Below are 21838 nucleotides of genomic sequence, written 5' to 3'. Positions count from 1 at the left end.
CAGGTAGCCACAGTAAAATTAATTTTAATAATGTAATTTATTTAGTTCAATATACCTAAAATATTATTATTTCAACATGTAATCCATATGAAAAGTACTAATAAGCTATTATTATGCAACCTTTTTTTCATACTAAGTCTTTGAAATCAGGTGTGTATTTTACACTTACAGCACAGCTTAGTTTGGACTTGTCACATGTCAAATGTCCGAGCCATGTGGCTAGTGGCACCCATGTTGGACAGCACAGATTTAGAGGAAAGAAGAAGGGGCTCACTCACCCACATTTATGAACGGTGGAGACAGAGGGACAAAAGGCAACACTGAACAACGGTCAGAGGGCAGAAAAGACAACTTCTGGGGATGCTGGCGGCTCAAGCTTTTCCTTTCCCTTTCGAGAACAGTCCCTGCCCACCAGCAACCCATCTACCCCATGGGATGGGGTGGGGCAAGTGGGGAGTGGAGGCGGGTACCTGGTAAAGAGAGATGGAGGGAAACCAGAGAGAGGCCAGGGGAGGGGGCCCTGGGAAGCCTACCCACGCGGACAATGGGAATCACTGAGGCTTTGAGGGAGGCAGCCACCGGAGCAGCAAGACAGAGACAGACAACTCAGCCACAATCGGGAAACACCTAGTCACCTCTACCAGCAGCTGCTGACATAGGGCTGATTCCAGCCCAAGTAACTGCTGAAACAAAGCCCTCAAAACCACAGCATCTGAGTCAATCTTGAGTCAGATACAGAAAAACCAAGGCCCTCTCCTGGGACCACTCAGTAGCGATCAACACATCTTTGGGGTAATTCAAATGGAAGGGCTGGGGGCTTGCCACTGTCTGGACTTCATCTATTCACTCAGGAGGCCACTACTACCCTCTGAGGGGCACGACTGTCCCCACTGTACAGATGGAGACACAGGACCACACTGCTGGAGAGGGGCCAGGGCCAGGATGTGTCACTAATTATTTAAAGAAAAAAAAAACAAACTGAAGCATATAATTCAAAAATAAAATTTAGAGAAGGTCCCCCCCTGAATATGAAATCAGTTAACTCATCAATGTTTTATACAGGGAACAAGAAACAAAAAACCCTTTACAATTAAAAAGAAAACAGCTCCATGGGATTAAAGAGAGGAAGGAAGAAGATAAATGGAACAGGAATAAGACAAGAGGAAAACAAACAAAGGAACAAGAGGACCTGGATCCCCCCAGCGGAGGAGAGCGAAGGGGGACGGCAGAGCTGACGTTCCTGCCCCAGCCTTGGGCGGAGAGCAGGGAAGCGCCGTCCACCTCTGCTCTCTGAGCCTGGGTTCTGCATAAGTCATCACTGCTCTCTCACATTCTCTGAGGAGAAACACTACTCATCCCTCAGAGGCTCTACCTGATGAGGATTAGCATGGTGGTGGACCAGCGACCCCATCAGATCACCTTGAGGACAGGTTAAGAGGGCAGCCCGGGTACAGTGCCCACGGGCCTTGGGGCCTAAGCCTCTCCTGCCCGCCTCCAAGAAAAGGCAAATCCCCCCCCACTTCTGAGTCGGTGGTTCCAGGAGAGAACCTCCCCTTAGCTGATGCCCGGGGTTCGCATCACCTGCAGCGGGCGCCCCTGAACTGCCCAGCACTCTCAGAGCCAATCAGCTCCTGCTTTCCACACTCCTACGAGGCACCGAGCCAGCGAGAGGCACATCCCTGTACCATCTCTCCCAGTCAGGGCTCCCCCAATCGTCTCATTTTGCAGATGGGTAAACTGAGGCCCAGAAGCTGCAAGCCAGCCCGGGTTCTTTCCACTATGTGACAGACAGAATGAAGAGGGGTGTGTGTGTGTGTGTGTGTGTGTGTGTGTGTGTGTGTGTGTGTGTGTGTGTGTGTGTGTGTGTTCAATAACCTTAAATGGGAAGGTTACATGTAGTATTTACACACACATACAGTGCATGTAAAAAGGGCTTTATAAATTATAAAGCGTTTTTACAAATGATAGTTGTTACCATAAATTTACTCAATACAGAGTGCATATTGTTCTCTAGACAAGCTTATGGACCTACTTACAGAGTTCCTTCTAGTCTGTTATTCAGCTAAGCACCACCCCACCCCCATCCCACCCCCCAAAAAACCATGTCTAACCTCTGCTTCATCCCTGTGTAGGCAAGGTTTGTTTTTCCAAACCCACTTTGTAAGCACTTGAGAGCTCTTCACGCTTCCCACAGTTTCCAGCAAAAGTGCAGGTCCCAGTTAATCCCATAAAGGAGAGCCTCCCCCTGCCGCTGGCTAGAGGGCCTCCACCTCCCTCCCAAGTCAAGAAGAAAGGAAACCCCTAACGGCGCCAGGAACTGTGGCCCCAGTCAGAGCCACTGGGCCCACCTTCTAGTTCCAGGGCAGCTGTGCTAAGCACCCACTATGTGCCTGGCAGGCATCCGGGTTAGGCTGAAGGAGGTACAGAATTTCCAAGTCTTTGGTGGTGGTTTGGAAATGTGACCGCAGGCGGGGTTGGGCTTCAATGTGAAGCAGTTTAGAGGAAGCCTGCCAGGGTACAGGGGTGTCACCCCAGTTTCACCCAGGCTTCCTCCAGAGGTCTCACAGCTTCTCCTTTCACACTTCATATGGGCTGGGCCATCCTCGTAGCCTCCCCGTGGAGAGCTGAGCATGGCCATGCAGTCAAGGAACACTAAGAACTGGCACTGAGACTGGCAGTGCTCCTGCACTTGGGGGCTCTGGTCTCCTCTGGCCTCAATGTGCTCATCCACAGAGTTGGTACCTATGACATCTGCACATGTCAGAGAGCTGCCGGGAGGCTCAGACTCCACCCTCCACCGGCTACATCTCCGCCACCACAGCAGGGGGAGGCTCGGAGATGGCCAGACTGTCATCTGGACTGAAAGGAAGCATGAGAGGCTTAGAACAAGAGGAAAGGATGCGGGCAAGGAGGGTCTTCTGTGTGGAAAAGGGCTCTAGAACCGGGGAAGTGAGGCATATTTCTTCTCTATGCCCTCCAGCACTAGATAATAGCAATGGTTTTTATTCTAACGGCAATCATTTCTGGAATGCTCACTGCTTTATCCCCAGCCTCTAGAACACTGCCATCATGACACAAAATATATGTATGTGTTGAACTGAAGCTAGTCATTGCTGTGAGCCCAGCACCTCAAATAAATAGGATGAATCTTGGGGGTGGTAGGTGAGGCGCCCCTCCTGTGGCCATCAGCTTTTTGATGACTTTCTAGGCCACGTGAAGCCTCGCTTCCTCCCCTCCAGCTCTGCAAACCCCTAAGGCAGGAAGATTCAGGAGACTCAGCTAACTGGAGAGATTCTGAGCACCTAGAGGCCGAGAGATGGAGATAACCTCATCAGTCCCTGAGGCCTGAAGGCGGAACTAAAAACAACAGGGCCCACTAACGGTTAGTTACCACTGTTGCTATTAACCATCAAAGTGAACCCCCCCCCAATCCCCCTCCCCTAGCAGACTGAAGAGAGGGATCCCAGAAATCACTGCCCCAAGCTCATTCTTGTGTTAGTAAAAATACAGAAAGGCTTGGTTTTCCACAACGTCTGGAATCTATTTGTGAAACCTCTCAGTGAGGCCAGACAATTTCATCACAAAACCCAAATGTCAGACATTCTCTGGGACAGATAACAGGGCAGGACACTCAGGAGTTAGGTGCCCTGCCGACAGACTGGAGGCTGGCGCTGTCCCCAGTTCACCCCTCCTGGGCTGGAGTTTCAGAGAAGCCGGGAGCACCAACTCTGCAGCCTCCATGGGCAGTAAGCCCAGTAGTTAGGGTCCGTAGTGGAGCCTTCCCTCCTCTGGGAAACAGACACCCATACTTAACCCCTGGGGGAAAGGAGAACAAGGAACAGCTCCCAAGAAGGGAGGCAGCCAGGGATAAAAATCCTCAGTGTTCAGATCCCGTTCACCCTGACAAACAGTAATAATCACCAAGGCAATAACTTACTCTGTGTCTGACACTGTTCTAAGTGCTCTACATATATTAATTTATGTAGGTCTCACAATCACCCTGTGAGCTGAATACTATTATCCCCAGTTTACAAGTGAGGAAATGGAGGCCCAGAGAGGTTAAGTAAGATGCCAAAGGTCACACAGCTAAAAATGAGCTGCAAACCCAGGTTGGTCTGAACCCAAAGACCATGCTCTCGGGCACAGCACCACACCCACACCACTCTCTCACTTCTTGGCATGAAGAAGTGAGAGCCTAGAGGGCCGTCTATCTCAGTGGAGCCCCTGGTGTACCTAACTCTCCTACGTGCTAGGGCAGGAAGGCCCCTCTCACCTCAACAGTCCCCAGCCAGCATCTTCCCAGTGATATTTAAGACACAAGACACACCATCAGCCCCTCCTGGCTCGGCTCAGTCCCAGAAACTCCGTCACACTCAACTCTCCTGCAGGCCTATGCCGAGCAGAGGTGGTTAGTTCTGGGCCCTGAGCTGGAGCGGAGGTTCCACATCTGGTCTGGGACAGGGAGGAGGACATGCAGAGTGTGGATGATGATCCTCCCCTGCTGTGCTCCAAAAGGGTGCCCATCGGTGCCCAGCTAGCAATCATTCTAACGAACTGCGCAGCGCTCAGCTGGGCACACCATACATTTTCACCTACTCTGAAAACTGAGTCTGATTAGAACATGGTTCCAAGGCCCAGGACAGTTCAACAATCCTGAAAAACAAAACCACAATACGTGTCATCTGAACCCAGTGACCATAAAGCCTTTTTTGATTCAGAGCCTAATTAAGAAACAAAAAAAGGAGCAGGATACGGTTCCATGATGGCATCGCGCCACCTTCCCCCCATACTCCTGACTTCCTGTACAGAGAAGCATTTTGTCACCTTAGCACCTTCTCACCAAGACTACAATAGGCTACATTTTTTCCATCTAAGAACAGTCAGCTTGAAACAACAGATGGAGAAGTAGGGAGAGCGGTCGTGGGTCTGCTGAGCCACCGAGGATGATGATAAATGGGTTTCCCAGGTCTGCTATCAGCTGTCCCAGACATGAAGTGGAGAGAATGCTCTTAGAACATGTTCCACCATCGGCCCTCTCTCAGGCGCTCAGGGAGCAGCTCGGCCTATGCATTCCTAACCCATGAGCTCAGCCTGGAGGGGAGCCAGGGAAAGCCAAGGTGGACAGCGGAAGGGGCGGGAAAGATCTGAGGACACTGGTTCTCCCTGCTGCTCCAGGAAAGGAGACTAGCAATGCCACGGGGCATGAAGACACCAGCTCTGACTCCACAGCAATGGACTATCTGGTTTGGCCTTGATAACAAGAAAGACGCAGGATCACAACAAATTTAAGAGAGACCTTAGAGAGGCCTTCTACTAAGACTTCTCACGTCACACAGGAGGAAACAGAGCAGAGAGGAAGGGAGAGGGGAATTTATGTTTCTGAAGACTTCCTATGTGCTAGAAATGATTCTTTATATGTGCGTCAAAGCCGGTAAGGTGTTTTAATATTGCTGCTTTACAGATAAGGAATTTGGGACTCAAACCACTCAAGTAATTGGCCCAGGGTTGTAAACTAATAAGTGAAGGAGCAGAGATTTGACCCAGGTCCCTCCCAGGCTCTTCCCAGCATCCCCCCACCCCCTGCTGCACACAGGCAGGCCCTACACAGCTCTTGGGTCCCTAGTTCCCAAGTCTGTGACATCAGACCAGGGGTCCTTGACCATTTCTATGTTCTGGGTCACTATGGCAACCCAGGCAAGCTTATGGACACTTTCTCAGAATAATATCTTTAAGTGCATAAGATAAAATGTTAACACATTTAACATATCTAATAATATATTAAATGATGAGATCTAGCTGCAGGTCTAAGGCCTAACAATTTCCAAATAGTAATAAGTGTAAACCAGAGATTGAGATATCTACAACTGCAAGGATAAGTGAAAATATCTGTGATTTCTATTGGTGACAAATCACAGGCACTCCTAACGTAGATTTGCTGCCACATTCATGACTGGGGGAAATGCTACATTTCAGTTAGAGGTTAGTGAAAATAAAGATTTTGCCTCCCATCCAAGTTCACAGACTCTTAAAGATTAAAAAACCTTGTATCGGGCTTCCTGGTGGCTCAGTGGTTAAGAATCCGCCTGCCAATGCCGGGCACACGGGTTCGATCCCTGGCCTGGGGAAGATCCCACATGCTGCGGAGCAACTAAGCCCGTGCGCCACAACTACTGAGCCTGCGCTCTAGAGCCCGCGTGCCACAACTACTGAGCCCGTGTGCCTAGAGCCCGTGCTCTGCAACAAGAAAAGCCACTGCAATGAGAAGCCTGCGCACCACAACAGAGAGTAGCCCCCGCTCGCTGCAACTACAGAAAGCCCACGCACAGCAACGAAGACCCAACACAGCCAAAAATAAAACAAATAAATAAATTTATAAAAAAAAAAAACCAAAACCTTGTAACACTACAGATGGAAAATAAGCATATGAAAAGATGTTCCACATCATATGTCATCATGGAAATGCAAATTAAAACAAGGAGATACCACTACATATCTATTAGAATGGCCAAAATCCATAACACTGACAACACCAAATGCTGGTGAGGATGTGGAGCAACAGGAACTCTCATTCACTGCTGATAGGAATGCAAAAGGGTACAGCCACTTTGGAAGATAGTTTAGCAGTTTCTTACAAAACCAAACACACTCTTACCATACAATCCAGCAATCAAGCTCCTTGGTGTTTACCCAAAGAAGAAGAAAACTTATGTCCAAAAACCTGCACATGAATGTTCACAGCAGCTTTATTCATAATTGAAAAACTTGGAAGCAAGCAAGATGTCCTTCACAGGGGAATGGATAAACTGTGGTACACCCAGACAGTGGAATATTATTCAGCACTAAAAAGAAGTGAGCTATCCAGCCGGGAAAAGGCATGTGGGCACCTTAAATGCATTATCACTAAGTGAAAGAAGCCAGTGTGAGAAGGCTACCTACTGTGTGATTCCAACTATATGACCTTTCGGAAAAGAAATGTCAAAAAACTATGAAGACAGTAAAAAAGATTAGTGGTTGCCAGGGGAGTAAGGATGGAGTGGGGTGAAAAGGCAGGATGAATAGATGGAGCACAGGGGAGTTTTAGGGCAGTAAAAAGATACATGACACTATACAGTTGCCCAAACCCACAGAGTGTGTAACACTGAGAGTGAACCCTAAGGCAAACTACGGACTTCGGGTGATTTTGATGTGTCATCACATCATAGGGTCATCAGCTGTAACAATGATCCACTCTGGTGCAGGATGTTGATAGTGGGGAGGCTATGCATGTGTGGGGATGCGGGAATATATGGGAAATTTCTATACCTTTCCCTCAATTTTGCTGTGAAACAAAACCTGCTCTAAGAAAATAAAGGAAAAAAAAGGATGCAACCACAAAAAACAAACAAAACCCATATCACACCAGCACTGCCAGAATCCTTAGCATGGGGGACAGTTGTCAACCCTTTCCTTAAAGCTGTAGGCCAGAATAGTAACAGGTTTACAATGTTACAGGCCCCCTGCTACTATGACCCATTTCCTACTTAACAACTCTCTGAACAGGGTAAATATTACCTTCACTCTACAGGTTAGAAAATTTTGGTTTCAAAGTTGAATCTTAAAGTAAATTGGACACATCTACCTACTACATGTCAAGTTTCTGGATTATTATAATTGGAGAGATTGCAAAGCAGGCTGTTAAAAGCTATTTTACTTGAAACCCTATTTTGAATCTGTGTAAGGAAAACAAAATAAATCAGATACTAAATCTGATATAAGGCTGCAAGTGCCATCCTTAATCCAAAATTTCAAACTATTACATCCATCAAAAGAGCTTCATGGTATCAGCATATTAACTGAGACCCTCTAATAAGCAAACCTTCAAATGTGAAGTTCTAAAATCATCAGTTCAAAAGTACTAAGTAATGCTGTTGTCTATCTTAAATATTTCAGGTAAAATTTCTTTTGAAAATAAAGGCAAGAATAATGTCTGAGCCATCTCTGTATCCTTAACACCCAATACTAAGTGTTGAAGAAATGATGTGGTTGGAGACATAATGGATTTTACATCTTTCTGAGGGTCACTGTCTGTCTGTATTGAAGTCCTCAAGCAAAGGTCAAACAACTGGCAACAACATATGGGACTGCTGGTTTTGAACATTCTTGCATTCTTCCATTTATCGCTGTGAAATTCCAGGCAAGTCCTTTATTCCAATTAAGCATCAGTTTCCTCCTCTGGAAAGTAGGGATGATCGTGCCAGCCCGTATTACCCCACAGAGTTACTGTGAGAATCCAATGAGATACTGGATGTAAAATTGCTTTGCAAGCAGACGAGCTTTGTAGCATTGTGATGCACAGCCAAATTCTAATGAACGATGTCATTTGATATGATCTCGAGCCCCAGAGTAAATCTATTAGGGAAAAAGACAAGAGGCTCCTACAGCACAAGAAGGCAGCATAAATCCATGCCACCATACCTGTCGCTGAGTTCAGCAGCAGAAAAAAGGTCAATGATGTGCTCTTTATGGAAAAGCTTCCTGCCAAGAAAATATGAAAAAAACAGGCAGAGTTTGGACCTGTCAATACTCAGGTTTACAATTCCTTGCAAAGGAACATAACCTACATTCTCCCCTCCCTCAAGGACCAGGGGTCATGGGCTACACCTAGGCGCCTCTCTAAGGAGAAGAGTTTCAGGGAGATAGTGATCTACCATGTCCAGTGTCCGGAAGAGGTCAAGTAGACAAGGATGCAAAAGCAGCCATAGTCTTGGCTAACCCTTAGGCCCCTGGTGACCCCGAAAAAAGCATTTCTACCGGCACAGTAGAATGAAGCCACAGAGGGTTGGGAGTGAGAGGGAGGCGAAGCCAGGGAGCAAGGAGTACAGAGATTATCTTGCTCATGAATTTGGTTGAGAAGAAGGAAAGAAGAAACAGAGCTGATGACAGTGGTTTTCCTGTGAAGTAGGACAGCTGCTTAAAGGGAAGGGGCTGAAAGGGAGAGAGGGAGATAAAGGCTGGGGACAACTGAGACAGAAAACTGGCTAGACTTTCTTAAAAGGCTGTCCTGACAGCACTAAGATGCTCAGCACTGAGTTCTCACAACTTGGTACCAAGACCCTCCCGTCTCGGGCTCTGCTACTTTAGCAGAGTCTGGCAGCCTTGAGGATGGGGGCAGAGTGAATGTCAGATCTCCTAAGGCTGGGCTGACCTGAAGTCGGGCCTTTGAGAAGCTGCTGAACACGGCTACAAAGACAGAACACAGGTGCCAGGATGGGCAAGAAAGTGAAGGCCAGGGGAGGCTAGGCTGACAGGTGGACAGAAAAGGGAGGAGTTGACTGAGGATGGAAACTCAGGTTGGCAACAGGTTTTGTGAGAGGGACACAGCGAGAGAAGCAGCAGTTCAGAGCTGTGGTTAGAGAGGAGCATTTCAAAGGAGGATTTAGGTGGAGCAGTCCCAGGTGGTGGCAGACTCCGAGCTGTGACCCTGGGGATGGGTCGCCGAGCTGAAGGTGGGAGGTGGAAGTTGCTGGAGCCGCAGAGGCCGAGGCCTCTGAGAAGGGGGTGCTCGGTGGCTGGACTGCAGTGGCGGAATGCTGGCCAGAGGCAGGGTGCACAGGAGGCTGAGAGCAAGGAGGGAGTGTGGCCAGCATGGGGCATGTGAGAAGGGGGGTCTGCAACCCAAGGTAGGAGATGGGTTGATCAGACAGAACACCAGGCCAGCCTGGAGGAGGAACTGCAATGCAAGGCACCAGGGAGCCATGAATGTGAACAAAGAGACACAATCAGATCCGCGCTTCGGAAGGACAACTCTGTGGGGGTCAGCAGCTGGACTGGACGGGGGGAAAAGGCAAAAGAAACTTCAGAGATGTGTTCTGCCATCACCTGGGTAAGAGACTGCTGCTTCCACTGAAGTGCAGGCAGTGGCAATGGAGAGAAGGGGATGGATATGAATAAAATTGCAAAGGAAGGTGCAGCAACTGGGGGAAGAAAGCAGATGGCAGTCCACGATGTTTGTAGGATTTGGAGCTTTCAGGATTTAGAGAAACAGAGGAAGAGAAGCAGGTTTCAGAAAGAAGATGGTGAATGTGGTTTAAAGGTGTCTAACAGGCATCCTGAAGATGTCTTAAGGGACCTCACTGGGGTCATGGGGCTCAAGAGACAGGTAAGGGCCACAGATACAAAAGTAGAGAGTCGTCTTCATGGCCGGGGGGAGCGGTGACAGCTGAGTGTAGCTGAGATTTCCCCCAGAAAGCACACCCAGCAGAAGCAAAAGGAGTCAAAGACAAGCCCTTGGAGGACACTGAGTACGTACAGCGAAAAAGGAGAAAGAACATGAAGATGACTTTAAAAAATGTGTCCAAAAAGTTGTGTCACAAATCCAATAGGAGAGGAGGTAATTAACAGCTACCAGGCACTTTAAATGCTTTATGTGCATTTGGTGTATAACCTTCATTCCAGCCCTATAATTATTATTATTCCCATTTCACAGATGAACAAACAGAGGCTCCAAGAGGCAAGGTCATACTACTTAGCAAGCAGTGGAGCTGGTATTCAAAGAGAGAATAAAACCTAAACTTGTTAGAATGGACTACATGAAAGGCCTTTCAGTGATCTGCCTCCTGTCTCCCTACCCCCCAACCTTACCTCCTACCATGGTCCCCCCTGCTCACTCCCGTCCAGGCCCCTCTTGGCTGCCTTGCTGCCTCTTCCAGCTGGCCGAGAGCTTTCTCACCTCAGGGCCTTTGCACTTGCTGTCCTCGCTGAACATGCTCTTTAACAGCTGGCTGCTTCTTACTCAGAGATCTCAGCTTAAATGTCACCTCCCAGCCACTCTGTCTAGAATCAACTCCCCTCCCCTGGTTCTTTCTATCATAATACCCTATTTATGACCTTCTTGGGATGACATGATAAAATTATCTTTGTCTGTTTCTGTTCTCCCTGGACCAGATGGAAAGCTCCACACGTGCAGGGGCCTTCTCTGCTGTCATCCTCCTCTGGTGCCCAGAGGACTTGCACTTGGATAGCAGTCACTAAATCAGTGAGAAAAGAGTAAATTAAGGAATCTACTCCTTCTCGCATAGTGTTAGGTGTTGCGGATATTCGGGAGGATTTTTTCCCTTCCAGGAAGACTACCAATGGGAATAACCCTGTTTGGGCAGCAAGGCTGGTCTCAGCCTGTCCCTAACCTGCTGGCCTGTGGTGAAAGAGCAAGCAGCTCTTCTAAGACAGGATGAGCAGAGGATGCAATAAATTCCTTAGGCCTGAGAGAGCTGTTATTCACAGAGGGAGAGACTCTAGTCGACCTTTCCTTTCTTCATCTCCAAGGTTTTGCAAGTCCTTCCGTGAGGAAGTCAGATCATGCGGCTCTGCTTAACCACCTCCAGTGGCCCGACATCTCATTCAGAGTAAAAGACAAAGTTTTTCCAGTTGTTCCAAGGCCCATGCGATCTGGATCCACTCCCTTCCTGGACGCGTGTCTTACCACCCCGGCCTGGCTCCTTCTAGGTGCATGGGTCTCCTCGCTGTCTGGAGAATATACTGAGCACGTTCGCTTGTCAGTATCTCTACGCCTGTTGCTGTTCCCTTTGTCTAGAATTCTCCTCCCTCTAAGAGCCACATGCTCATGCCTCACTTCCTTAAGGTCTCTGCTCAAATGTCACCGTCTCACAGAAGCCTTTCTAGGGCATCCGATATAAAACAGTAACCCACCTCTGGTCGGGGCACCCACGTTGCCCTCACCTTGTTTTTTCTCCCTAGCAGTTTACCACCAACACACATACACACATACACACACACAGAGGTATGCACACTCAGGCCACGTATATTTATTTGTCGTCTCTCACTAAGAATGTAAACTCCAAGAAGGCAGGAATTTTATCTGCTCTCTTTACTGCTGTATCCCTGGTGCCTGGCATGTAGTAGACATTCCAAATGATTTTTTGAATGAATTAATAACTGTGAACGATATAACTCAGGGATGGCAATTTTAAAAATAAGAGTAAGTGGAAACAGTTTGGTGGTTCCTCAAAAAGTTAAACACAGAATTACCATATAACTTAGCAATTCCACTCCTAGGTATATGCCCCGAAGAACTGAAAACAGGAACTTGAGCTGATACTGTATACCAAGGTTCATGGCAGCATTATTCACAAATAGCCAAAAGGAGGAAACAACCCAAGTGTCCAGAGAGGGATGAATGGATAAACAAAATGTGGTATGTACATACAGCAAAATATTATTCAGCCTTGAAAAGGAAGGAAATTCTGACACATGCTACAACATGGATGAACCTTGACGACATTATGCTAAGTCAAATAAACCAGTCACAAAAGGACAAATATGTATGATTCCACTTATATAAGGTACCTAGAGTAGCCAAATTCACAGAGACAGAAAGTAGAATGGTGCTTGACAGGGGCTGGGGGGAGGAGAGAGTAGGAAAGTATTGTTTAATGGGTAGAGTTTCAGTTTGGATGATGAAAAAAGTCTGGGAGGTGGATGGTGTGTTGGCTGCACAACAGTGTAAATGTACACTGAACTGGATACTGAAAAATGGTTAAAATGGTAAATTTAATGTTAAATATTTTACCACAATTAAAAAATAAACCCAGACTCAATTCAGTTAGTGGAAAACTAAGTATGACTGAAATAAGTTGGACACGTAAATCTACTTTTTTAACTGTAAGTATTTTGAAATCTAAATACAGATTAAGTACTTCTGATTAAAGTTTAGCATCCAAATTGAGATGTACTAACAGGGTAAATATACACCAGATTTCGAAGTCTTAGTACAAAAATCTAAAATATCCTATTAATAACTTTTATAGTGATTACATATCAAAATATTTTGATAAATTGAGTTAAATAAAACATATTACTAAAATTGGAAAAAAGAAAGGAATAAAGTTCTGATACTTGCTACCACTTGGATGAACCTTGAAAACACTATGCTAAGTGAAATAAACCAGATACAAAAAGACAAATATGATCCCACTTACATGAAATATCTAGAATAGGAAAATTTATAGAGACAGAAAGGAGATCAGAGGTTACCAGGGGCTAGGGAGAAGGGGGCGGGGACTGGAGAGTTATTACTTTGGGTACAGAGGTTCTAACTGGGGCAGTGAAAAATTTTGGAAATAGAAAATGGTGACGGTTGTATAACATTGAGAATGTAATTAATTAATGCCACTGATTTATATACTTTAAAATGGTTAAAATGGCAAATTTTATGTCATACATATTTTACCACAGTAAAAAAAGGGAAACATTAGGAATACCAAAGAGAGAAACAGAGACAGAGGCAGAGAGAGAGAAAAAGAGAGAGGGAGAGAGAGGGAGAAAATGGAAAAGATCGCTTTCTTAAAGCAGAGAGAACAATGCACAGCTGCATGATAAACATCGGCATGCTAACTAGAAGGGGTAAAGGAACTTCCCTGGACTTCTGCAGATTTGGACATAAAAGAATTTTCCCAGGTATGTTCCTTAGATTTAGACAGCTCTCTCTGAAGAAAGGATCTGAGAATAAAAATCTTCCCACTGCTGAATTCCCATTGATGAACCTTTGGTGATAGCTCGCTACCCTATAACTCTTAAGACCATGACGCATAAGAGGAGGTGTGGGATATGCCAGGTGGCAGTGAAATACGTTCCATACAGCTGAAGGCTCTGAAGTTAAAACACGTTCAGGTTTTCTTCCCAAGAAGCTGCATAGAAGTTTAAGGTAAATAGTTTTTTATGTAATATAATTTTATAATACATAAAAGAATTCGTGTATATACTATTAAATTTACAACTTACTCCCCTTAAATATACACATCTATAACTATACATGTTCTATAATACACTGTCTATAACTATACATGTTCTACAATACACTATTTGCATTGGTGTATGTGTTAAACATGTTATAGAGAGAGCTGGTAGCTCATAGCTGATCATCCTATATCAACTGAGGTCTGTGTGGCCTCCCACCTCTGTCTCTTGCAAAACTCACTGGCTGAAAGGCCAAGCAGGAAAAGACTCAGCTGCTTGAACCCACAGGCATCTGGTTCTCTTGTACACAGTTTGACTTCTTCTGCCCAATCCTGCTTCCGTTCCCCCATTCCTTTCACAGGTATTGATTACTAATGAACATCTTGCACCCCAAACACCTTCTAAGCATCTGCTTCTGAAGAACTCAACCCGTGACAAATATGTCCTATTCGTTAGTTAGTTACTATTCTAGGGGCTGGAAAATCAGCAGAGACTATAAAGACAAAAACTCCTGCCCGCAAGGAGCTTATATTTTAATGGGGTTTCTGGAAACACTTTTGTGTATGTGATAAAGCAATGTATGAAGCTAAAGCAGCCCCTTCTACATTCTTCCTGCCTCAAAACCAGACATGATGGCTGGAGCTGCAGCAGCCATCTTGTGACTACAAGGTGACAAGTATGAGGAAAAGCCTAGAGCTGCACTATCCAATTCAACAGCCATTAGTCACATGAGACTATTGAGGATTTCAAATGTGGCTAATCTGAATTGAGCTGAGCTGTAAAACACATAGAATTTCAGAGACTTAATACCAAAAAAAGAAGACTGTAAAATAGCTCAGTAATAATTTTATATATTGACTACTTGCTGAAATAATAATATTGTGGATATATTATGTTAAATGAAAAATATTATTAAAATCAATTTCACCATTTCTTTGTACTTTTTAAAATGTGGGTACTAGAAAATTTTTAATTACATATGTAGCTCACTTTATATTTCTATTGGACAGCACTGGCCCAGAGAATCACAGGGAACATAGCCATTGAATTTCCAGTCACCACCTTTCTCCTGACATCTGGTTAAAAAATGAGCCCCTATTTGTTTAAGTCTCTGCAGTTGAGTTTTCAGTTACCTGCAGCTGAGTGCAATCCTTTCTGATTCAGAGGGGAGAACAAAGTAAGTGCTGGGCCCAGTGAATTGCCCAGGAGCTTCCCTGTGGCAGGAAGGCCAAACTCAGCCTGGTACCCCACCTGGTTGATAGGAGATAGATACATTCACACTAAGTGGAAAAATCCCCTGCCATGGAATATACTGATCTCCAAGATATTTTTTATTATGAAAAAAAAGCAAAGCCCAGCAAGAGCCTCCAATGAGCAGGAAGGAGGGAAGCCAAGAGACCTTCCAGTCTGGGAAGCAGAGCATGAAACTGCTTCATGGTTTCCTCTTGCCCTGCCCAGTGGTACACATTAATTTGCATAATCCTGGCCAGAGATTCCCTAAGGCCTTCTGCAACCCTGGGTGGGCCAGGAACTGTGAGAGGTTTTTCTTTTTTCGCCAAGAAGAAGGAGGCCCAGCCCTTCAGCCTCACAGGCCTACAGGCCGGTTTCCCTTTCCCCCTTGAAAGCTCCATGAACAGCCAGATGCTAGTCAAGGCGCAGACAAGGCTGTGGTCCTCATCCCACACCACAGGGAGAGGATGCTCATGAGCAATGGTCAGATGCAAATCTGCACAGACGTTTGAATAAGGAAATAAGGGGCTGGCTGGTCCCGGCTTCTGTAACCCCACTATCAGGGCTTGGAAATACCAGGACTCACCCAGTACAGCTCCAGAAAGAAGTACATATGTTAATAGTATGCTATTTGTATTGCTCCAGAAAGAAGCCTCTTGAGCTACACAGTTCTTTCATTTAGTCCCTGAACACCCTCCCTGTGTCAAGCCCTGTACTGGGTGCTTCAGACCCAAAGGTGAGCCAGACATGGTCCCTGTCCTCAGGGAGTTCACGATGAGTGGGAAAGTGGCCAAAAAAGCAGTCAATGAGGGATACCGATCAGCAAGGTAGTGGTAGGACCAGAGTCTGGGAGCCCATGGGGGCACCAAACCCAACTGGGGATGAAATAAGAGAAGGGGGATGTAGAAAGGCTGTCAGGGCAGGCTCCCTGGAGGAGGTGATACTAGTTTAAATTGAATCATAAGAGAACAAGTTAGCTAGGTCAGGAAGGTACCCCTGTTCAGCACAAAGAGTACAGATCCTCCGTGGGCCAGGGCTCTAAAAGCTCCCACTATTAGATGAAGTTTTGAAGAGGAAAGCATACACTTGTATTTGTTCTTCTTTTAAAGAGCATTCACCTTGTACAGAGAAAGCAAACTTCTTAATGAAACCACGTATGTGAAACTATAAAGCACCATGCAAATGTTGGGCAGTAACAGTAATGAAATAGTTGTGATTGTGATTGTTACAGGGGCGGCAGCAGTCCCTACCATATGGCTACCAAACTGCTCTTTACTCAGTGGCCCCATTCAAGGCCACCCAGCCCAGACTCCAGGACTCGGAGGGTGTCCATCCCAAAGCCCACTCAGCCAAGCTAAGGAAATCCAAGAAGGCAACATCCCAAGGCTCTTATCACTCTCCTGCACTATTTTTGGGAGTGTCTACTGCAAGAACCTCCACCAACGAGAACTTGACAATGCCTATAACATTGTCAATGCAATGCACACACCCTTGGACTCCGAAATGTTTACAATCTATCCCGTAGACTTGCTTTCATGTGCATACAAAGTGTGTATGAGGAAGTGTACTGCAGTACTGTTTAAGACAGCAATAGACTGGAAACAACCTAAGCAGTTAAATAAATTGTGATGGAACCATAAAATATCAAGCCTTAAAAAGCCATGAAAATAATAAAAGGGTTAGATTCCTCACGTACTGATATAAAACAATCTCTAATATATATTTTTGAGTGAAAAAAAGGTGCACAACAAATATGTAAAAATTTTTCCCATTAAATAAGAGAAAGGGGGATGCACACATTCATATGCCTGCATGCACATATGCACACACACGCATGCACACACGTGTAAAGACTTTCAGGAAGGGTGCACGGGAAATGGCACAGTGGATGTCTCTAGGGAGGAGACTTGGTGGCCTGGGGAAAGGCACTTCCTTTCACAGTATATTTTCTTCTCCTGCTTGAATCATTTTTTTTATCATGAGCATGCATTTCTTTTTTAATTAAAGAAAACAAATTAGTTTGTTCTTAAAAAGACAAAGAAGTCTTTATTTATAAATGTACTTGTAAAATGAACCACAGTGAACCCAGATTAACCACGTCCTACGAAGACAGCCAAAAAAGAATTTTTTCATCTCGGTTTAATATTGTTGGGAATTGATTTCCTCAAGCTCACATGGCATGTTCAGTGCACGCACTCACGCAAACCCCACACACTTCGTGTGGAGCTGTGGTGACAAGTGTAGTGATTCACACAACCCAATTGGTAATCTAGGCTTGCAGATGTGCCTAGTGAAACAGCGCCCGAGTCCACTGTCAGGTAAGCGGACAGATCCAGAGTTTATGGCAGCTTTTTTTTTTTTTAGAAACTTATTTAATTTATTTATTTATTTTTGGCTGCATTGGGTCTTTGTTGCCGCGCGTGGGCTTTCTCTAGTTGCGGCGAGCAGGGGCTACTCTTCGTTGCGCTGCACGGGCCTCTCATTGAGGTGGCTTCTCTTGTTGCAGAGCACGGGCTCTAGGCACGTGGGCTTCAGTAGTTGCGGCACGCGGGCTTCGGTAGTTGTGGCTCATGGGCTCTAGAGCGCAGGCTCAGAAGTTGTGGTGCATGGGCTTAGTTGCTCCACTGCGCCACCAGGGAAGTCCTATGGCAGCTTTTTGTTCAACTAGTACAGAAGGTCACACCACAGGGACCATCCTCTACTCTGTCAGTTATGCCTGCAACTGTCCGTATTAGGCAAAGCGGTGCTAGACATTTCCCAGCCAGTGCAGCACAGCCTGGCTTTGAGGGCCCTGGTGGGTGATTTCAGAGGTGGGGAATGTCAGATAGGTTTATCTAGGCTGGGAGATAGCGGCCTTCCCTCCCAGCTTCACCCCTCCTTCCCTCCTTGCTCCTGCTGTGCTCTGCTCATGAAGCTCGGGAACCACATAAAGAGTTGGGCCACAAGCACTACGGGGCCTGGGTTACCCACCACTGGGGAGCCAGTGCAGACACAAAGGCAGGCAAAGGTCACATTCAAGTGCAGAAGGTGTGGCGTGACCCTGCTGGATGTTCATAAAACACAGACATTTCCTTCTCACAGGATAACCTAAGAGTTTTCATTATATAGGCTGGCCCCATGGCTGCTGGTGACAGGAGCCCATGAGTCATTTCCTGCAAGCAGGTTTTTATGGCAATGATGTACAAATGCCTCCTGGTCTGAACTGGTTACCTGTGATTACTGAGCTACCCCCTGGAGGGTGGGAGAAAGAACCCTGGATTGAGAATCGGGGGCTCATCCTCAATGACCCTCCATGTCCTCTGTTTGACCGAGGGACCCTCTCTTCACAGTCTGGCCCCAGGAGGCCTTTCTGGTCTCCTGCCGTTCATCCATTCTGTTCTCTCTGGTTCTCATGCTCTCCCCGCTTCCCTCTCTCCACAGGTACCTTCATTCCCATTCCATGAGTAATGTACTCTTACCACAATATGTTTCTCTGCCTTATGTTCCCTCTAGCTGTTCCTTCAGTAAAGCAAGGCAAACTCCTACTCGTCTGTCAAGCCCCAAATCATACCTCCTCTTGCAGGAAGCATTCCCAGACTACCCCAGTCGCTCTTCTGTACTCCTGCAGAACAGTGTATACAACTCTCTCATAGCACTTAGGATATTAATGATAATAATGGTTAAACATTTACTGATCACTTATTATGTACTAGGCAGCATTCTAAACACTTTACAAAGATTACCTTATTTAATCCTCACAGTAACTCCATGCAGGAAGTACCATTATTATCCTCATTTTACAGAGATGGCTACTGAGGATCAGGGATTTCAGTAACTTGCCCAAGGCCGCAGAGCTATTAAGTGGCTGTCTTGTGCCTAGACAAGTGCCTGGCACATAGTAGCTGCTCAATAATCATTCACCTCATAAATGATTAAGTGAATAAATACAGAAATGATGACACTTCTGTCCTCTCTATAGAAAGCTCAAGTGAGAACCACTGCTTATTAAGCTTTCAAACCATTTCCTCTGTCAAATACCTACTAATGTATAGGGTATTGGAAATACCTAATGAATGAATGAACGAAACACTATATGAGGAAACCAATAAACAGAATCCAAATCTTGGCAATGCTTCCCGCTAGCTTCAACCAAATAGCTTCAGGTTCCTGGGCCCCCTGGTTGTCATCTGTCAAATGCAGAGATTGTACACAACATTCTTTCAAGTTCCTCCTAGCATTAAAGGTACATATAAAATAAATGAGCAGACTCCATGACTTTGTGACGATGGTAATTTCCAGGCCAAATTATGTATTGCATTTTCTTCAGGGCTGTTTTCCCCAGGAACATTACACAATTGGATGTGGCATTTGATCCGGGTACTACCCTAATTCAGAGCCAATATCAGTCCTGAAAGAGTTTCTTTGGCTTGCTCCTTGGTTCACTCCTTTCTTATCCAAACAGATCACACCCAGGGAAAGAATTATTAAGTGCCTGGCAAAACCCGCATAAATAATAATCAATAATGAACACTGATCCCAAGTTAGATTATGCAGCTGGCACCTAGGCCACTGCTCTAGGGACCTTGCAGGTCCTCCTCCCTGTCCCCTGGCACCTGTACCAGAGGTCATCTTCTCCAAACAGTTCCTGGTCACCAATCTCCCCCTGCCATCACCACTAACACACACCACACACACACACACACACACACACACACACACACACACACACACACACACAGTCCTGCTGGCATGAGGGAGCAGACAGGGCTCATAGTGCCTGGAAGGGGCTGATTAATGCTTGTGAATCTCTGAGGCCCAGATCCACTCCAGATGGTGCCGAGATGCATCCACATCCGTGCAAAGGTGGGAGCTCTGGCTGCATTTCATTCATTCCCACTCTACCTGCGGCTAAGCAGGAGCTTGGCTATATGCCTGGTACCTGACACGCCTGTGTTACACGGCTTAGTGTTAATGATGAACCACGTACACAGTAACGCCCAGCACTTCTTGTTTGGCTAATGCTTGACGACGTAAACTAGTACACCAAAGGATAAACCTAAGCGAGGTGTGTGAGCAAGACAGTGTCTGTTCATGTCGGAAAAGAGCAAGGACAATGTTCTGTTTTGCTTGACTCACAACCAGGAGTGCCAGGCTCTCAGAGCGAGCACCGGCCAACCACGTGACTCCAACATGGAGAGGCCTGTTCCATAACCAGAAAGCAAACAAGCAGTCACCCATCAGGTAGACGACACCTGCTGTTTGTCTATCGCCCACCTCCACGTCCCTGGGGACCTGTTCCTCCCTCAGGTCAATCATGTGATGTTTATAAGGGCTGCCAAAGGCAGTGGTCAGCTCCTCTGGCTTTGGCCACAATAACTGGCCCAGAGGTGAGCCAGTTGAAATCCTTCCCTGAGATTTTTTTCCATACCGAGCAGGAAGAGAAAGATCCTGGTCTTTTGGGTCACAGAGCTACAAAGATATGAACGAGAGGCTAGCATCATGAAGAAAATCTGTCTGCAGGAGGGAAGAATGAAGCCAAAACAGGGCAAAACATCTAAGAAAGATGGAAGGAGAGAGGATGGGAAAGACTTTGAGTGTCTGGACCTTCCTGTTTATACGAGTTAATCACTTCCCTCATTTCCCTGTTTTGTTTAGGTTAGTTTGAGTTTCTGAAACATGAGGATAAAGTAGCCTAACACAGTCACAACCATCCGTAGAGTGCATTTTCAAATGTATCTTCTACACTTTAGGATCCAAGTAGTTTTTATGGGATGGGTTACCACATTTCAAATGTCTTTGTTCCTCCTCCTGAGAAAGGTATATAAATTCCTGGGCAAGAACCACTCTTACCCAGCATCACTAACTAAAGACAGTCCTTTTCCTTTGTATCTTAGGCATCAATGATGACCTGCCAACCACAGGATGTTAAGGACTCTTCCACTTCAAGCCATCAAAGCTGATAAAATAGGGGCTGGCCAGACAGGCCAGGCAACCGGCTAGTGATTTCTGAAAGGACATCTTCATGGTGGTCAACCCTCCATTCCATCCCTCCGCTGGACGACTCCCTCCAAAGGTCTGTCTTCAGATCACCAAGAGAGTCCCTCAGCAGCTAGAAATTGTTGGGTGTATGGTGCAATGCATTTGCTGATACAATAAGAGCTCTGAAAGTCTTCCTTGAGAAAACATATTGCACCCCAGCTGCCTGACTTCTATGGGTTATTTTAAAAGAAAACCACCATATACAATTACTGAAAAGGGTGAAGCTTTGAAAGTTAAAAGCTTCCCCCTCCTGGAACTCTGAAGAGCTGCCCAGTGAACCATGAACCATGAAGTTACAACAACTAGGAAAGGAGGTACTGGGCAGGGGTGGCACTTAGGATACTGGCCCCACCTCCCACCCCCCCCTTTTTTCTTTAACACTTCCCTCTCCTCTGCGTAAGGCCGAAGCTTGGCAGGTTATGGCCAGGCCCTTCCTGGATGGCTAATATGCTCTGGGCTAAGGCGACTGGGCTGTTTCAGCCTGATGGAATGCTTGCCTGTGCTCCAAACGGTCAGTGCGTCCCAGGCTCAGAGGAGCCTGGCAGCTGTCTCCCCGGGGGCAAGGGAAAGCGGCATATCCCACGGTGGACTCAACGGCTCCACATCACCAAAACAAAAACACAACAGTCCTGATCTCTATGGAGAGTTCAATCCTCTTGTCTAGGATTGGCACTGACTAGAATTCCAAGGGCTCTGGCTGAGCTACCTCCTGTGAGGTCTAAATACAGCTCGCTCGCTTTTAACCTAAACATACAGCCTGGACCAGTGCCCAGGGCTGACAGCCCCCAGGGAAGTCTTGACTTCTGGCTGCCCATTTGGGGATGGGTGATGCAGAGCTATCAGAGATGTGATGCGCTGG

The 21838-nt window shown here is 46.2% G+C and overlaps 1 protein-coding gene across 13 annotated transcripts in view; it reads right to left on the bottom strand.

Annotated features, from left to right (window-relative positions):
* Positions 1-21838, bottom strand: part of MICAL2 (microtubule associated monooxygenase, calponin and LIM domain containing 2) — a 231315-nt gene that overhangs the window by 159834 nt on the left and 49643 nt on the right. The gene's annotated exons all lie outside the window — the stretch shown is intronic.

Source organism: Balaenoptera physalus (assembly GCF_965194825.1).
Source record: "Balaenoptera physalus genome assembly, chromosome: 10".
NCBI classification, from domain to species: Eukaryota; Metazoa; Chordata; class Mammalia; order Artiodactyla; family Balaenopteridae; genus Balaenoptera; species Balaenoptera physalus.
The sequence above is the reverse complement of the archived record's forward strand: the minus strand, read 5'-3'. Positions and strand labels throughout refer to the sequence as shown.